General features: G+C 45.7%; 1 protein-coding gene across 2 annotated transcripts in view; it reads right to left on the reverse strand.

The window, feature by feature from the left end:
* SYNDIG1 (synapse differentiation inducing 1) overlaps positions 1 to 19,162 on the reverse strand; it is a 200,888-nt gene that overhangs the window by 133,517 nt on the left and 48,209 nt on the right. Inside the window, exon 1 of one of the 2 annotated variants that reach the window (XM_064376336.1) lies at positions 16,065 to 16,081. The exons of the other annotated variant lie outside the window; for it this stretch is intronic. The gene's annotated coding sequence lies outside the window, so the exon portion shown is untranslated. Of the gene's footprint in view, positions 1 to 16,064; positions 16,082 to 19,162 lie in introns of those variants that run through there. 2 annotated transcript variants of the gene reach the window in all.

Below are 19,162 nucleotides of genomic sequence, written 5' to 3' on the forward strand. Positions count from 1 at the left end.
AAGATACACTGTCTGGGACTTGTTTAAAATTATTGTGTAGGAAGGAGGAGTGCACATCATACCAAGAAAACAAGACTGGCTGTGGGCTGACCACCGACGATCTCAGCTGGAATTCTCATCTGGAATTCCTCCTCCTTCTTCACATGCTAGGATGTCAAGGAACCACAGGTGATAGCAGAAACACCTCCCAAAGTGTCCCCCATCAAGTACATGTCCAGCCTCATGTGGCTCTAGTATCAGTCATCCCTCTCTCATCTTGCCAGTGACCTCACTGTCATGGGACGCGGGACAGCAGGGATCCCCGATGAACCCACCACCACTGCCATCTGCAGCCCCATCCGACAGCCATTCCCTGGGGTCATCTCTAACCATCTCTGATCACCACAGGAGGAATGTATGTGTATACCATACCGAGAAAACAACACTGGCTGTGGGCTGACCACTAAAGTTGGTTGATGGGTGCACGTGATCCATTATACAATCAATCCTCTCTCCTTTCATGTGTGTTTGAAATTTTCTGTAATAGAGAGGTTTGAAGAAATCAAAAGGTGAAGCAGTGCAGGGGAGATGTGCCAGGCAGAGGGAACAGCATAGGTCGTGTTTGGGAAGCAGAGGAGCAGGCCCGGGAGATAATGTTAGGAGGGGTGGGTCTCATTTAGAGGCTCCTAGTAAGAATGGACCTGTGGAAGAAAGGCTCCAGTGGGAGGTGATCATCATAGAGGCAGCACAGGCAGATGGATCTGTGAACGGCATGAGGAATGGATACAAGGAGAAGCACAATAAACACTGGTGATGGGGACAAGTGACAAACGCTGTGGACCTCTACTGCTCAACAGGCTTTTTGGGCAGTAAGAAGGGCATGATGTCCTGCAGGAAACTTTGGGGTGCGTGTCCCAAGAGAGCCCCAGTGATGGCTCCCTGCTTTGTGTATTTTATTTGAAAAATGAGTCATGAAGAGGCAAAATGTGCAGCCTCATCCTGCGGCCGAAGGATTCCACATTCAGCAGCACAGACCAGAGTCCTCCCTGCGGGACGTGGGGGGCCCAAGACCACAGTGGCAGCAGGAGTGACGAATGAAGCTGCAGCCACTCCTCCAGGCTGTGTGTGCGGAAGACTGCGCTCAGCTTGGCTCACCTGAGTAAGCAGGTGTAGCCTGGAGGACATTTAGGAAGGGCATACCCGGTTCCTAACATGGAGGCAGTCATGGTGCCTGAGGCTATCTCCAAAGTGCCCAGGGAGAGCTCCTGGCCAGACAGACGGTACATTTTAGGGCCTTGCGCTATCTCTGGAGTGGGGTGGCACTGATGCATTCACTGGGGCCTTTCTTGCTTGGAGAGTCTTTGAGGAACGCAGCGGGACTCAGGATGTCCAACTTCTCCCTATCTCTGTAGACAAATGTCCATTCTGAATTGGCCTCTGTGCGTGCTCACACCCACAGGGATGTGGCTGCCCACTAAGTTCACTTGTGGCCACACCAGACATCGCCTCGTTTTTTTCTCCCACTGCTCCCCCACAGACATCGCCTCTGTTTGGAGCAGAGTTGGTCATCTGGGCTCCCAGGCTGCCCAGCTCAGGCCTGGATGACAGCATGACCACACCCCTCTGGTTCTGCTGGGGACAAGGCATTGAGGGTGCACTGCAGGCTCTCCCATCACAGCCATGAGCTCAACCATCCTTGCAGTTCTGACGACGCATCCTGTACAATCCATCTGTTCTACTGACACTTGATGAATGACTAAGTGATGTGTTGCCAATACCAGCCACCAATGGATCCTGAAACGTGCGTGTCAAGAGCTTCACTGATGAAAACAGAACTAAACTTTCCATCAATGAAGAAAAAGTGCTTGTTTAAGTCAGTACCCCAGTGAAAGTTGTCAGAATCAAAATGGAATCGGTGACGTTAAGAAAACCCTGACAAATAGAGCCGGGGAGGCCAAGAAGAGAGGGTCCTCGTGCTTGTGTGCCTGATAACAAAAAAAGCCTGCAAAGCCCACAGTGTTTTACACAAAGAACACTTCTGCAAGCACGTCTGCCCAGCAACTGCCCGCCCAGCCTTAGAGTGGTGTCACCCTTGTTACTGATCTTTGGAGCCCAGGATAATTATTTCATAACGATTGTGTAATCTGCATCTTGTTTTTTTCATGAAACACCTCTGTCTTCCTTTACCTCCCTGAATATGCCCATAGTTTACTACGGCGTGTGTGTTTCCATCGCAAAGCTTTATGCCCAGATAAACATGTTTCCTTTTAGAGAGCTTTTCTCTGTTTATGATTAAGGTTGACACCTAGAGAGAGGTGCACTTTAAAAGCCCATCTATCTTGGACTAAGTTATTGAACCCTAGTAGCTTTTCTTGATTTATAAATAAACCTTCCATTTACGAAGGATCTATTCCAGGCAGAAATTCAGTATCACTTAGGAGGAAAGCGCACCGCTGTATATTTAGCAATGAGGTTTGGATTTTCGTCAAGCAATTTCCCACAACTTCCCTTTGACATGAAGAGCTACCGTTCTGCTCTCACAGGGAGGTGTCTGCACACAAGCCAGCAGAAAACTTCAGCAAACGACCACAGTCCTGCTTCATAACTGGCAATGGTTCCCATCTCATTCATCCCTGTCTTAACTCAAGGTAATGGCCTACTGAAACCAAGATCATAACATCTAAAGAGTCACTGCTTTCTTTTTTTTTTTTTGAGATGGAGTTTCGCTGTTGTTACCCAGACTGGAGTGCAATGGCATGATCTCAGCTCACCGCAACTTCCGCCTCCTGGGTTCAATTCTCCTGCCTCAGCCTCCTGAGTAGCTGGGATTACAGGCACGCGCCACCATGCCCAGCTAATTTTTGTATTTTTAGTAGAGACAGGGTTTCACCTTGTTGACCAGGATGGTCTCGATCTCTTGACCTCGTGATCCACCCGCCTTGGCCTCCCAAAGTGCTGGGATTACAGGCGTGAGCCACCGCGCCTGGCCGAGTCACTGCTTTCTTATAGCTCTGCATGTTGGAAGCATCCTAAACCTGAACCAGCAAATACCTCCCCCAACACCAAGTGATAATCATCTCTCAGTGCGAGCGAAAACCATCCTGGGGATGGTGACAAAATACTCCAGCTAAAGCCAGCTCTTCAGAGTAGAGGTGGCCTCAAGTCCTAATGCAATGTCACCAATAAAAGTTTCAAAACAGAACTCTCTCCCTCAAACCCAGGGAAGAAAGGAAGCTGGTCCGTGTCCAGCCTCTATCATACCACGAACCTGTGGCAGGTACTTCTATGCATTCACCTGACAGGCGCTTAGTGGGTACCTACTGTGTGCAGGCAGTGTGCTGAGTGTGGGGGGTGTGGCTGGGGCACGGGAGAAAGACAGTCTTTTGAACAAGACCAAAGTGTGACAAGTGGACGGGACAAAGCTGCCTTGAGGGAACAAACACAGGGCACAATCACCTGAGAAGACCCGCTGACCTCAAGCCTGAACAGCGTGCGGAGTTGGCCAGGGCCACACTGAGGGGCAGCGTTCTGCCAGGAGAGGTCCTTGCCCAGCGCACTGGGGCCCTGAGGCAAAGGCCAACAGAGGGACCTGTGCACAAGCTCAGGAAAGAGGAGAGGGAGGGTACAGGCCCAGGCAGGAGCCCCGGGGCTTGTCTGGACAAACCTGAGTAGTCCAGGAGGGATCTGCAGGTGCCGGGGCGGGGAGGGGTGGACCCCGTGAGGAGGGAGGGCTCCTGCTTCTGGTTTAGGCTCTGGGATTAGGGAAAGGGATGATGATAAAGTCACATCCACCAGGGGGCTGATTCGGTTTAGATGTTTGTTGGCTCCAAATCTCAGGTTGAAATGTGATCCCTAGTGCTGGAGATGGGTGCCCTCCCCAGGGTCACGAGCTCCTGGTAACAGCTGCTTGTTGGAAAGAGCCTGGGACCCCCTCCTCTTTCTCTTGCTCCTCCTTTGTGTGTGATGTGCCTGCTCCCTTTCACCTTCCGCCGCCAGTAAAAACTTCCTGAGGCCTCACCAGAGCTGCGGCGATGCTAGTGCCGAGCCCGTGCAGCCTGCGGAACCGCGAGCCCAAACTTAGTTTAAAAGGAAATCATCCAGGCTCAGGTAGTCCCTTACAGCCATGCAAAACGGACTAGCACGGGCTGAACCCATGGGTGCCCCTCCCCGTGCCCCGGCTCCCATCATCCCAGGGACTGACGGTGCCATCATGACTCACATACAGGTCAGGCCAAAAGGGTTATGGCGCCTGGTGCAGCCTCAGCCAGTGACAGTGAGAAGCTGATGGATTAGCACCCAGCACCTTTGTCCTGCGGTAGGACAGCCCAGGGGCTGGTGTTTCACATTCCCCCTCCTCCCCGCAGAGATCAACTTGCTGTATAATACAGCATCTGTCTACTGCTGTCCCTCCCTGATCCTTGATTGATGTTTCCTGGGATCCCCCCTCCCAAATTCTCATCTCCAGGTTTGTTTGGATGTCTGTGAACTCACAACTCTGTAAGTATGACTAGATGACTGCAATTTGTTTCTGTGGTCAGAACTGGAGAAGAGGGTAAATATTCGCCTTCACAGATCCAAGCAGAAACCACCAGAAAGAGCTGGAAGGCCTCCCAGCTTGCAAGGAGGAAGGTAACGTGCCTACATGGACAAACACATCTTACAACAAAAATTAGACAGCAGTCCAGGACAGTTAATTCTCTCTGCAAATGTATAAACTGCCTGATGGCAGGAAGACCACGTCTCGGTGTCCTCAGTTCCCTGGAGAATAACTCCTCAGCGCTCACTGGCGTTCTGGTCCTCCAGAGCAGTCTCAGAAGGTGGGGTAATCTAGGCATGCCCCTGAAAGGCGATTCTCTCCCACGTGCTGGGGAACAGTTAGCTTTCCTGGCTTCTGAGGCCCAGGAGAAGGAAGACTCAGGCCCACCAACCCTTTCCCAAGAAAATGACTGCCCCAGCAGCCTCCAGGATGCGCCCTGGTGGTGTCTTGGACCCACAAGGTCCTGAATTCTAATAGTGGTTGATCTAAATGCAAATAGAAAAGACATGAAGATTCTGGATATCAGCCCTTTGTCAGATGGGTAAACTGCAAAAATTTTTTCCCATTCTGTTGGTTGCCGAAATCGTTCTACTATAAGGACACATGGACACGAATGTTCATTGCAGCGCAGTTTACAATAACGAACACCTGGAACCAACCCAAATGCCCATCGATGATAGACTGGACAGGGAAAATGTGGCACATATACACCATGGAATATTATGCAGCCATCAAAAACGATGAGTTTGCATCCTTTGTAGGGACATGGATGAACCTGGAAACCATCATTCTCAGCAAACTGACACAAGAACACAAAATCAAACACTGCATGTTCTCACTCATAGGCGGGTGTTGAACAATGAAAACACACGGACACGGGGAGGGGAGCACTACACACTGGGGTCTGTTGGGGGGGTGTTGGGGGGGACAGTGGGGGGTGGGTAGTTGGAGAGAGATAGCATGGGGAGAAATGCCACATACAGGTGAAGGGGAGGAAGGCAGCAAATCGCACTGCCACATATGCACCTATGCAACAATCTTGCATGTTCTTCACATGTACCCCAAAACCTAAAATGCAATAAAAAAATAAATAAATAAAATAAATAAAAAAAGAAAAGACATGAAGAGAAACAGGTGGAAGTGGAGCCCAGGAGTTTCTGACACCAAGCCTTACAGTCCTCTTGCAGCAGAACACCCCAGGTCTCTGTAGGGAAACTGGAGAAACAGCTCAGGCTGCAGAGCCACACGTCGGTGCTCACAGCTGAAAGGCTAGGGGCGCAGGTAGATCCCAACTCTGTGGCTTTCTTTAACTTTAATTAGTAATTTCATTCATTTTTAAAAATAATTGCTTTATGAAATACTATTCACATTCCATGAAATCCATCCAAATTTAAAGACGTATAATTGAGTGAGATACAGTACATTCACAAAGTTGTACAACCCTCCTCACTATCTGATTCCAGAACATTCCTGTCACCCCATGCCCATGATGCAGTTCCTTTCCCCAGCCCCTGGCAACCACTGATCTACCTCCTGTCTCTATGGATTCGCCTGTTCTGGACGTTTCATATAACTGGAATCCTACACTATGTGGCCTCTCATGACTGCTTTCTTCCACTTGGCATAGTGTGCCTGAGGTCATTCCTTCTTATGGCGGGACCGTATTCCACGGTGTGCAAGCACTGTGCTGTGCTGACCTTCACTGTGCTTTTATTCTGGAGAGAAGTGGTGGTTGCTATCATTCAGCTCTTGTGTAATACTGGGCTAATTGTGATTACAGGTCTTTGGCTGAATAGTGGATAAAATAGTGTGTTCTTTTTTCTGGCAGGTATATAGTGAGAATAAAATTGTCTTAAAAACAAAACGGCCGGGCGCGGTGGCTCACGCCTGTAATCTCAGCACTTTGGGAGGCCGAGGCGGGTGGATCATGAGGTCAAGAGATCGAGACCATCCTGGTCAACATGGTGAAACCCCGTCTCTACTAAAAATACAAAAAATTAGCTGGGCACGGTGGTGCGTGCCTGTAATCCCAGCTACTCAGGAGGCTGAGGCAGGAGAATTACCTGAACCCAGGAGGCGGAGGTTACGGTGAGCCGAGATCGCGCCATTGCCCTCCAGCCTGGGTAACAAGAGCGAAACTCCATCTCAAAAAACAAAAACAAAAACAAAAACAAAGCCCTCAGTGCGTACCTCTGGGGTGAGGGAATGGCATTTTGTGAATGGCCAGAACACAGAGTGACAACATAGTAGATGTTCAGGAAGCAGAGGTAGGGTCTTGGAAACATTAGATGGACCAGACCAATCCCGCTGGAGGCAGCCTCTGTTACCTGCCGATGGAAGAAAACACTGCAGGCTGGGCCTGCTTACTCACTGTGAAATAGAAAAACGCAGTCCCCTAAATACAGCAGATGCTTTTGCATGCTGAGTGTCCCATCAGAATAAGCCAGCACACACAGAAGCCATCTTCCCCACCAGAAATGGGATCTGAGCAATTTCATGCTCCGCCTGCACGTAGCACACACAGCACACACCTTCAATGAAGAAGTCCAGCCTGCTCCAGGAGAATTATGCATTATAAAAATGACAGTTATACACGGACCTATCCAGGAAGACATCGGAATTATTCCTTAGAGGTAGTATTTTGTTCAAATTTGTCTCTAATGTTTAATAGATGGTTTTGCTCTGAGGAATTAGCTAGAAAAAAATTCAGTGAATGTTTTGTGAACCAGTATTGCAAGTGCAATTATTTTCAAACAAATGCATGGATAAATAAATAGAGACAAACAACTGTCAAACTTCCTTGTATTAGTTTTCCTTTTCTTCTGAACCTGTGAATAAGTCTAGATTTTTATAAAAGTCAAGGTCTCGCCCAGCCTCCCACCCACCCATCTTCCTTTCTTAAACATACCTACTGCTTCCACAGAATGACTTAAAGATCTGCATGCTGGTTTATGATTTGTCACTGTGTAGAGGGGAAGGAACTTCACAACACAGTATTTCGTGTCCATCCCTGTGTTGCCGATTAGAAACCTTCTATGCCAATGACATTGTGCAGTATCAGTCACATTTAACATATAAGACCATCTGTGGAGTAGCCTCTCCAAGTAGAAACAGAATGAAGTCAGCTATCTATGCAATGGTGGGGTGGCTCACACCTGTAATCCTAGCACTTTGGGAGGCTGAGGCAGGCAGATTGCCTGAGCTCAGGAGTTTGAGACCAGCCTGGGCAACACGGTGAAACCCCGTCCCTCCTAAAATACAAAAAATTAGATAGGCGTGGTGGCACAGGCCTGTAGTCCCAGCTACTCGGGAGGCTGAGGCAAGAGAATTGCTTGGGCCGGCGAGGCGGAAGTTGCAGTGAGCAGAGATTGTGCCACTGTACTCCAGCCTGGGCGACAGAACGGACTCTGTCTCCAAAAAACAAAAAACAAACGAATTGCAGTTCCATTTAGCCAGAGCGCTTGGCGTGTGTGACAGGTATGGCTGCTGCTGACCCTCCTTACACAGCTCAGTTAGGCAAGGCGTTGGGAAGGCACCAGGTGCTGGGACTTTCCCAAACCCTACATTTTTACAAGCCTTTTGTGTAACAGCAAAAATTCCCTGCTGCTAAGTGAATGATATGTGTATTTCCACCAAGGCCCAAGTGTGGAGAGAAAAGAGCTGCTTGCAAATCCTCATTAAAACAATAAAAATTTGCCTTTAGCACAAACACATAGAAAAGCTGGTGATTTGGCAGTGGAGAGAGTTAATGAAGCATTTGGGACCAGATCAGTTATTACTATTTAGCATTTAAATGGCACATTACAATTGCAAAATGCTACATCATCCTATGTATCACTTTTGGTGGCTTGGGACTTCCTGCTCACAAAGCCAACCCAAACTTCTGCTGGTGAGTGACGCTTTGTCATAGCATAACACCATGTGTTTCTGGGACACAGTTCACAGGAACTCCAAATCTGATTTATAAACAGGCAGACATGTATAGCAGATATGATGTGATTTTGGAAACAAGAAAACCTTCAGATTCAGGCCACTGCTGCTTTTAAACGTCGTGCCAATTCCCTTTAGCTTTGTGAGTTTCCACTTCATTTTTAAGGATAATGTGGAGGGAGGAGGCTTCCTCCTCTGTGACACTGCCATGTCCACCATTACCAATTCCACTACCCTCACCATCACCATTATCTTCATTATATCCACCATCACTACCACAACCATCACTACCTTCACTAACCCATCACCTCCAGAACATAATCACCACCACAATCAGCATCACTGCCATAGCCAATGCCATAATCACCACCACCAGGGCAACTACCATCACCACCACCACCACCATTATCCCCACCACTGACACCATCACCACCACCACCACCATCATTATCTCCACCACTGACACCATCATCACCACCACCACCATCATTATCTCCACCACTGACACTGTCACCACCACCATCATCATCATTATCCCCACCACTGACACCATCACCACCACCATAACCACCATTATCTCCACCACTGACACTGTCACCACCACCACCACCACCATTATCTCCACCACTGACACCATCACCACCACCATAACCATCATCTCCATGACTGACACCGTCACCACCACCACCACCATCATTATCCCCACCACTGACACCATCACCACCATCTTCATCATCTCCACCACTGACACCATCATCACCACCATCATCATTATCCCCACCACTGACACCGTCACCACCACCATCATCATCATTATCCCCACCACTGACACTGTCACCACCACCACCACCATCATTATTGCCACCACTGACACCATCACCACCACCATAACCTTCATCTCCACCACTGACACCATCACCACCACCACCACCATCATTATCCCCACCACTGACACCGTCACCACCACCATCACCATCATTATCCCCACCACTGACACCATCACTACCACCACCATCACCATCATTATCCCCACCACTGACACCGTCACCACCACCATGACCCTCATTATCCCCACCACTGACACCATCACTACCACCATCACCATCATTATTACCACCACTGACACCATCAGTACCATTATTCCCAACACTGACACTATCACCAGGAGTACTACTATCACCCTCACTACCATCACCATCATCATCCCCACCACTGACACCACCAGCAAGAGTACCACCATTACCACCACCACCCCGTCTCCACCAGTGACACCATCACCAGGAGTACCACCATCACCACCACCATTACCATCCCCACCACTGCCTCCATCAGCAGGAGTACCACTGTCACCATCCCCACCACTGACACCATCAGCAGGAATACCACCATCATCCCCACACTGACACTGTCAGCAGGAGTACCACCATCACCACTACCACCATCATCCCCACCACAGACACTACTGCCAGGATTTGGAAAACTTAGGCCACAGGACAAACACATCTAACACCTCCATTGATACAGCCCTTAAGCTAAGAATGGTTTTTACGTTTTTAAGTGGTTGAGGAAAAGAGGAATATTCCATGACACACAAAAATTATATGAAATTCAAATGTCAGTATCCATAAATAAAGTTTTATTGGACTACACCCACAACCATTCATGCACATATGTCTATGGCTTCTTCTTCACGACAAGGGAAGAGTTGAGCAGTTGTGACAGAAACCATATTGTCCATGAAGCCTAAAATATTATCTGTCTCTTTACAGAAAAATTTCACTGATTCTGAGTGATCATCCCTTCCATACCACCACCACCACCACCACCACCATCATCACTACCAGAAATCAGACCCACAACCACCATTATATCACCACCACCACCACCACCATCACCATCATCACTATCAGAAATCAGACCCATAACCACCATTATATCACCACCACTACCACCACCACCACCATCATCACTGCCAGAAATCAGATGCACAACCACCATTATATCACGACCACCACTACTACTAACAATAACATCACTGCTGGTACAAGTAATACCACCAATACCATTGTCGTCATTACCATCAACGCCAGTGACAGCCTCCCACACACACCAGTCCACGGTTTAGAGATGCAGAGGCTCCCATGTGACCCAAGATTTAAGTGACAAGATTGTGAATGTGGACACAGACTCAGCCAAGAAGTCTTCCTCCCCACCCACTGAAGGACAGAAAGAGAAAGCCTTGAAAGCATTCTCATCTCTAAAATTATTTTGGGTAAAACTGCTTTTTTTTTGGAGGAGGGCCATGGGGCCTCATCTCTGAGAATTTCTAACCACAAGCCTGCACTCACACTCTCTGAGATTTCACACTCTTAATGTGCCTTGCAAAACACAGTTGAACACTTAGCTTGTAGTGTTTGGGGCTGGGAATCCACCACTGTGATTCTTGGCAGAAGCAAATGTAAATGTCCTCTAGGATAATATATGTTAAAGACAGGCCTAGAAAATGCCCACAAAGTCTCGGAAAGCAACTCGGGTTTGGGATTTAAGGGAGGGAAGTGGGCACTGCTAATGGTTTCGATGCATGTGTTCCTCTGCAATTAATATGTGGGAAGTGAATTCCTGAGGTGATGCCATTAAGAGGTGGAACCCTTGGAGGTGATTACGTCCTCACCAATCCATAAGATTAGTGCCTGTATGAAAGGGCTTGAGGGGGAGAGTTATCCCCTTCTTGCCCTTCTGCCATGTAAGCACAGTGTTCATCCCCTCAGAGGACACAGCAACACAGCAATAAGGTGCTCTCTTAGAAGGAGAGTGACTCCTTATCAGACACGGAATCTTCCAGCACTCGGATGCTGGACTTATTGGCCTTCAGAACTGCGTGAAATAAATTTCTATTGTGGATAAATTACACTGGTATTTTCTTATAACAGCAGAAGTGAACTAAGGCAAGCACTAAACACAGGAAGAAATAAGCCACATTTAGCAAGGGTCAGCAGAAATACCACAAATCTGGTCCATAGTGAATGCAGGTATTAACACTTTCCGAAGATTATAAAACAGCCATACTTAAGATGCTTTACAGATGAAAGATTTGGGACTTTTAGAAATAAAAATACATCAGTGAAATTAAAAGTCAATGGACAGACTGTTACTTCTGGCATTAAAATTGACTAGATGCTCTGAGAGGGTCTCTTGTTGCAAAATTAGACTCAGGATTAGAACACACGTTGAGACACTACTTACTGTGAAGGAAAATCACTGAATATCACCGCTCTTCCGTAGAAGGTTGCTTGAAGGGGCAGAGTTGCACTGATTTAGGAGTCAACAGTAACAGTGATAGTAAGTTATATAGCCTCGTAGAAAGAAAAGATAGAGAAGCTGAGCCTGAACTTTATTCTAAGCTAAGATTCTTTATGAACGTGGTCTCAGATTTAAGCATGCATTTGAATCACCTGAAAGACATGTTAAACCCCAGATTGCCAGGCTGTAGAGTTCCTTACTCAGTGTGTAAAGGGATACCCAAGTTTCCATTTCTAAGAAGCTCACAGGTGATGGCAGTTGATCCAGGGACCACAATCTGAGAACCCCTGTTCCGCAGATTGCAATACAGAGCCAAGTCAGTCGTGACCCCTCACCACAGGCAGAAATGGAAACAAATGTCTCTAAGAAAAAGTGACCCCCAAATTTAACCACGGAATAAAGTCAAACGATGAGCTGACAAAGATCATCATCCACAAAAACTTCATGCCACCGTGAGTGAGAATCTGTAGAGAAAGAAAGAAAGAGAATCTCTGGACCATCAAGGACTTTAGATATTTTCATAGTGAGAATAAAGTACAGAAAAATTGTTCATGGAACACTTATATAAATAAACACAAGGAGCAAGTGACTACCAGAAGTAAACAGAAAAAATGAAAAGCGTGAATTTCAAAAAGCAAAAAATATTTCTGAAGTGAAAGACACACAAAAGAATTGGAATCGAACAGCAGAATAGACACCGCTGAGAAAAAAATGTAATCCAGAAGTCAGATCTGAGCAAAATATCCCAAATGCCTCACTAATAGAAAAAAAAGGTAGGCAACAGAAATGAGTAGCAAAGAGTCTGGCAGGTGGAAGGAGAAGAATCCGCCTCCTCTATTGGGAGTCTCAGAAATGGAGAAAGAACGCCGGGGAGAGGAGAAGCCGCCTTGAAAGGACGCTCCCTATGAAATGTTCAGCTCTGATGAGAAACACACTCACTGAGCAGGAAACACCACATTGACACGTTACAGTGAAACTGCTGAAGATGAAGTGTAAAGGTCCTAAAAGCAGTCAAAGGAAAATACGGGACAATCTCCAGAGCAACAAAAACTAGAATGACAAGGCACATATTAAGCAATAATGGCAGCTAAAGGGCCAAGGACGAGTATCTTCAATATATTGAGAGATAGGAGCTCTCAACTTTGAACTGGACGTAATGAAATTGTCTTTCAAGAGCCAAGAGAAAAATCCATTTACACATAAATAAAAAAACTACTAGCCGGGCATGGTGGCTCACGCCTGTAATCCCAGCACTTTGGGAGGCTGAGGCGGGTGGATCACGAGGTCAAGAGATCGAGACCATCCTGATCAATATGGTGAAACCCCGTCTCTACTAAAAATACAAAAATTAGCTGGGCATGGTGGCGCGCGCCTGTAGTCCCAGCTACTCAGAGGCTGAGGCAGGAGAATTGCTTGAAGCCAGGAGGCGGAGGTTGCGGTGAGCCGAGGTTGCGCCATTGCACTCCAGCCTGGGTAACAAGAGCGAAACTCTGTCTCAAAAAAAAAAAAAAAATCTGGCACAGTATAACAAATACAGAACAAAGTAGACATTAAGGAGTAGAAAGTCCTATTATATAGTAACATACTTACACAGAGAGAGGTCCAATTAACCATATACAGCAATTTTCAACTTCTATGTACATAATCAATTTATGACACATTATATAAAGTAAAATTTATGGAATTATGGGGATAATGTAATATCTTCACCATCACAACAGGAGACTGCAAAGTATGCTCTCAATTATGCTGAGAAATAAATGGGCAAAAATAAAAAAACAGAATATTTGAATAATAAATTTGATTAAAAAATTCATGTATAAAACTTGGCATCCAACAGAAAATACAAATTCTTCTAAGCATACATTTTCTCTCTCTCTCTTGTTCTCTGTCTCTCTTGCTTTCTCTCCATTCTTCCCTCTCTTTCTTCCTTTCAAAAATTTTAAAATCAAGCATTATGCCATGAAGTACGTATAAAAAAATTTCAAATAATGAGTATCTTACAGATCACTTTCTTTAGCCACAACACAATTCATTTAAAAGCTGATACCGGCCGGGTGAGGTGGCTCACGCCTGTAATCCCAGCATTTTGGGAGGCTGAGGCGGGTGGATCACGAGGTCAAGAGATCGAGACCATCCTGGTCAACATGGTGAAACCCTGTCTCTCCTAAAAATACAAAAAATTAGCTGGGCATGGTGGTGCGTGCCTGTAATCCCAGCTACTCAGGAGGCTGAGGCAGGAGAATTGCCTGAACCCAGGAGGCCGAGGTTGCGGTGAGCCGAGGTTGCGGTGAGCCGAGATCGTGCCATTGCACTCCAGCCTGGGTAACAAGAGCAAAATTCTGTCTCAAAAAAAAAAAAGCTGATACGATTAGCCAGGTGCGGTGGCTCACACCTGTAATACCAGCACTTTGGGAAGCGGAGGTGGGTGGATCACGAGGTCAGGAGTTCAAGATCAGCCTGAGCAATAAGGTGAAACCCCCGTCTCTACTAAAAATATAAAAATTAGCCAGGCATGGTGGCATAAACATACAATTCCAGCTACTCGGGAGGCTGAGGCAGGAGAATTGCTTGAGCCCAGGAGAATTGCTTGAGGTTACAGTGAGCCGAGATTGTGCCACTGTTCTCCAGCCTGGGTGACAGAGCAAGACTCCATCTCAACAACCAAAAAAAGTTGATACAATTAATAAAAACCACATTCATTTAGAAATGAAGAAAAAGAAATGCTTTCTTAAAGAATCATAACAAAATATAAAATTACTTAGGATAGAATTATTGAAAAACTACATTACTGAAACCTAGGGATGCAGGAGAAGCAATAGTTAGAGGGAAATATTAGCCTTAAATGCATCTATTATTTTTAAAAGGTTAAAAATTAAGGAGCCCTTATCTAAATTAATAAATTCACCAAAATAATAATAATAAAGGCAAAGAATACATGACAGGTGGTAATAAAGGTAAGAGCAGAAGCTAGTGAAAGGGAAAGCAAAGATACCACACAGAGGACCCACAAGGCCAAGTCTTCTCCCTGAAAAGACAACTCTCTGGTGAGGCTGTGTAAAGACAGGGCCAAGGGAGCCTGCCTCTGGGTGAAACGAAGGGTTGTGCACACATCACTCTTCCCCTCTCTCCAAGACCCCGGCAAAATGTTAGTGAAAGAGCAAAAGGAATCTTAATGGAAGTGAAAATGGAAAAAATCATCCTTAAGAAGATAAATAATTTTAAAATGTAACAGTAAATGAGGAATCTAAGGAAAGTCAAGAGGAAGAGTGCGGGCAGAAGCTACCGCCAGGAATTTGTGTTTGGAGCTCAGAGGTGGCCAAGAGGACACAGGCACACGGGCTGGCAAAGGACCTTTCATCAGAGCCACACACACAAACAGGCAACGGGCCAACACCTTTGAAGTTGAGAGAAAAACCTTTAAAATAGGTACTCCACCAAGCACTCCTTCAAGGATGAGTAAAAACAAACAAAAAAGGAAACCAAACACGGATGATAATAAATATTTCCAAGAATCAGAAAAATTTATCTCACATGCAGCCTGTCTGCATAAGTAACTTAAAGACTTATTCCAGAAACAAATGGCAGTGAAAACCACGGATGTGGATAATAGAGGATAAGGGGAAAGCGGTGAATTGCTTAAATGAATAAAAAGCAATCTCTGCATGGCAGCTGGCCAGCAGCAATCTGTCCCATTTATAATAAACACCCGTGGGCTTCACAAAGACCATCTTTGTGAGCAAGAACCGCAGCGCGCACGCACAGCTGGACGTTAAGACGGATGTGGTGAGGAAGGCGCAGGTTTCTTTCCTCCATGAGAAAAGAATATCCTTTAGAAACTCCAGAAAAACACATAGAGCCGGAAAAGGTGTACAAGAACTCCGTGCGTCCAAATATAAAACAAAACCACATTTCCTGTCATTTTACACAGCTGTGGAATTTAAGAAGACGGACTCCATTTGACCTGGACGCTCCACTTCCCTTCATCTCGCACGGGGGTTATGATTCGGGAGCAGAGTACAGAGGCGATGTTAACTTATTAGCAAAACTCGGGTTCACAGCCATAACGCTTACAGAATCATGGCACCAAATATTTAGTAATTTCATATTTAGAATCTATATAGAAACCCAACATAACTGAGAACCAGAATTTAAAGGGGCCTCATCGTGACCAAGTTGTCATCACTGCTGTTGTGGTCATCATCATCATTTTGGCCAAGAGTTCAGCATCTCCTAAATCCCAAGCACCGTGCTAAACTTTTAATAAGGAGTGTCCTGTTTAATTTTTATAACAACCCCATTAAATATGTATACTTACCATCTTCCCTTTTGCAGATGTGGAAACTGAGTCATCAATAACTGAAGCGATCTGTTTAAGGTCTTTCACCTATAAGCTGCAGAGCTGGATTTCACAGCCAGGAAGCCTGGCTTTAGGGTCTGACTCGTGCCAGTAGGCTGCACTCACTCATTGTCACGTAAAAGTGAAGACACAGCCAACCTCAATAGGGAAGTGATACAGTTTGGATGTGCATCCCCTCCACATCTCCGATTGAAATGTGATCACCCGTGTTGAAGGCAGGGCCTAACAGGAGGTGTGTGGGTCATGGGGGTGAATTCCTCATGAAGCGCTTAGTGCCACCCTTGTGGCAATGAGTGAATTCTTGCTGTTAGTTCACATAAGAGCTGCTTGTTTAAAAAACCCTGACTTTCTCTCTCTTGCTCACTGTCACCATGTGACACGTTGGCTCCCACTTCCCCTTCTGCCACGATTAAAACTTTCCTGAAGCTTCCCCAGAAGCCAAGCAGAAGCTGGCACCATCTTGTACAGCCTACAGAACCATGAGCCAGATAAGCCTCTTTTCTTTACAAATCCTCCAGCCTCTGGTATTCACTTAATGCAACACAAAACGGACTAACAGAGAAGGCCAATGGGAAAGAGAGAAGCAGTGTGGGTAAGCATGCCAACCACAGCAGCCTCATCCCCAGAGTGAGGAGATGGATACAACAGTAACCAAGGGAAGGACTCAAATTGATATAGCCCTAAGTTGGGAGAAAAGGCGAGGAGATGGGCAGTAGTGCAAGTGAACTAAATTCTAACCTCAAGTGGGTAAATTTCCACCCTTTCCAAGCAGGGAGCCCATTGATAGAATTTAAAGCTAACAGATCAAGAAATAACTGGCAGGTCCAGGTACATGGACTCATGCCTATAATCCCAGCACCTTTATGGCAGAAGTGGGAGGATCATTTGAGGCTAGGAGTTGGAGACCAGCCTGAGCAACATAACAAGACCCCATCTCTACTAAGAAATTTTAAAACTGGCCAGGCATATGCACCTATAGTCCTAGCTACAGGTGGGAGGCTGAGGCAGGAAGCTGAAGCTGATGTGGGAAGATCACTTGAGCCCAGGGGTTTGAGGCTAAAGTGAGCTATGATCATGCCACTGCACTCTAGCCTGGACAACAGAGCAAGACCCTATCTCTAAAAAGAAAAAAGATAGAACAGGATGAACACAGCCTTCAGAGTACGGCCATAACAGTCAAAAGAGGAAGGTGGGCAGGAGCTGTCTCTGGGGAGTGTCTGGGCATACGAAGTGGTCTGTTAGGGGCCACGGGAAAAGGTTTGTAACTTTCATTACTATTTTGGAGTGCTACTTAATTTTTAAATATGGCTTTATTATCCTAGCCAGAATTACCATTTGAAAATAGCCTTTAAAATTCCTGTCACTGTGGAGAAACTGGAGCCCTGTGCATTGCCAGTGGAAATGTCAAATGGAACGGCCACTGTGGAAGACGAGATGGTGGCTCCTTAAAGAGTCCACACTGAGTTTCCACTGCTGAGTGTACACTCTCCAGAATGGAAAGTAGGTCTGACTGTATCACTGTACTCTGACTGTATCACTGTTGCCTCGGCAACAGAGTAAGGCCCTGTCTCTTAAAAAAATAATTGAAAGCAGTGACTCCAGCACAGATCTGGGGACACCGAAGTGTATCGCATCATGATGCAGAAGTAGTCAGAGGGTGAAAACAATGAAAACACTTATTGACAGATGAATGAATACACGACCTGTGGCGTATGCTACGCTGGATTATCAGCCTTCAAAATGAAGGAAATTTTCATCAGTGCTACAGCGTGGATGAACCTTGAAGACAATATGGTAAGTGAAATAAGCCAGTCACAAAAGGTCACATACTGTATGATTCCACTTAAACAAGGTACCTAGAGTAGTCACATTCACAAAGAACACAGCTGCGGGGGCTGCAGGAGGGAGGGAATGGACAGTTACTACTTAATGGGGACAAGGTCTCGGTTTAGGATGATGGTAAGTTCTGCAGATGGGCGGTGATGATGGCGCACAGAAACGTGCATGCATTTAATGCCACTGAATTGTACATTTAAAAAGGAATAAAATGATGTATTTTATGTTATATGTATTTATTACAATAAAACAGCACTTTTCTCAAAAAAACAAGAAGTAATGATGTTGGTGTACAAGCCATATAGTAGGTTTAAACTTACTGGGATTTTTTTTTTTTTTTTTGAGACAGAGTTTCTCTCGTCACCCAGGCTGGAGTGCAATGGCATGATCTCGGCTCCCTGCAACCTCTGTCTGCCTGGTTCAAGTGATTCTCCTGCCTCAGCCTCCTGAGCAGCTGGGATTACAGGCTAATTTTTGTATTCTTAGTAGAGAATGGGATTTTACCATGTTGGCCAGACTGACCCAAACTCTTGAGGTCAGGCCATCTGCCTGCCTCAACCTCCCAAAGTGTTGGGATTAAAAGTGTGAGCCACCGTGCCCAGCCTGAACTTACTGGAATTTGATGTAAGTTAGTTCTTCACTTTCTGGAAAATATAAGAACCTTAAACAAGTTAATTCTGATTACAATCTGCCAATGCAGTACTTACTATAGTACTATTGCTGGCTTTATTTTAAATTATATATAATATACATATACTATTATGTAAGATATAAAAACATAAAATTATATATTAAACATGTATAAGCACTACAATATTTTGTTAGTGTTTTTTTTTTTTAAATCAGTCAGTATTCATTTAGGTTTACTCATATACATAAAAGCATGCTCAGGGAAAAGCCTCGTCGGCCTCCATTAAGGGTCAGAAGCCCCTGATGGTGAGATGCATCAGTGTTTCAGAATTTCAAAATAGTAACATGTGAAAAGAAAGGAATGTTCATCTTAGAATTAGAGAAATGCAATATTAAATAGAAGATAAACTAAAAGAGGGAGAACCACAGTCTGCAACACTACTCAGAAAATTCCTTAGCATGGGTTAGTTACTTGAGTTTAACCTGCAGTGATGACATTCTGTGCTTTTTGTGATGGTGGTGGCGGGGTGTGTGTGTCTGTCTGTCTAAGGGAGAGAGAGAGGGGTAGAAGGAGAAGGAGGGAAAAAGAA

This window comes from Aotus nancymaae, unplaced genomic scaffold, assembly GCF_030222135.1.
Source record: "Aotus nancymaae isolate 86718 unplaced genomic scaffold, 86718_ANA_hifiasm-v0.15.2.pri h1tg000001l, whole genome shotgun sequence".
Taxonomy (NCBI): domain Eukaryota; kingdom Metazoa; phylum Chordata; class Mammalia; order Primates; family Aotidae; genus Aotus; species Aotus nancymaae.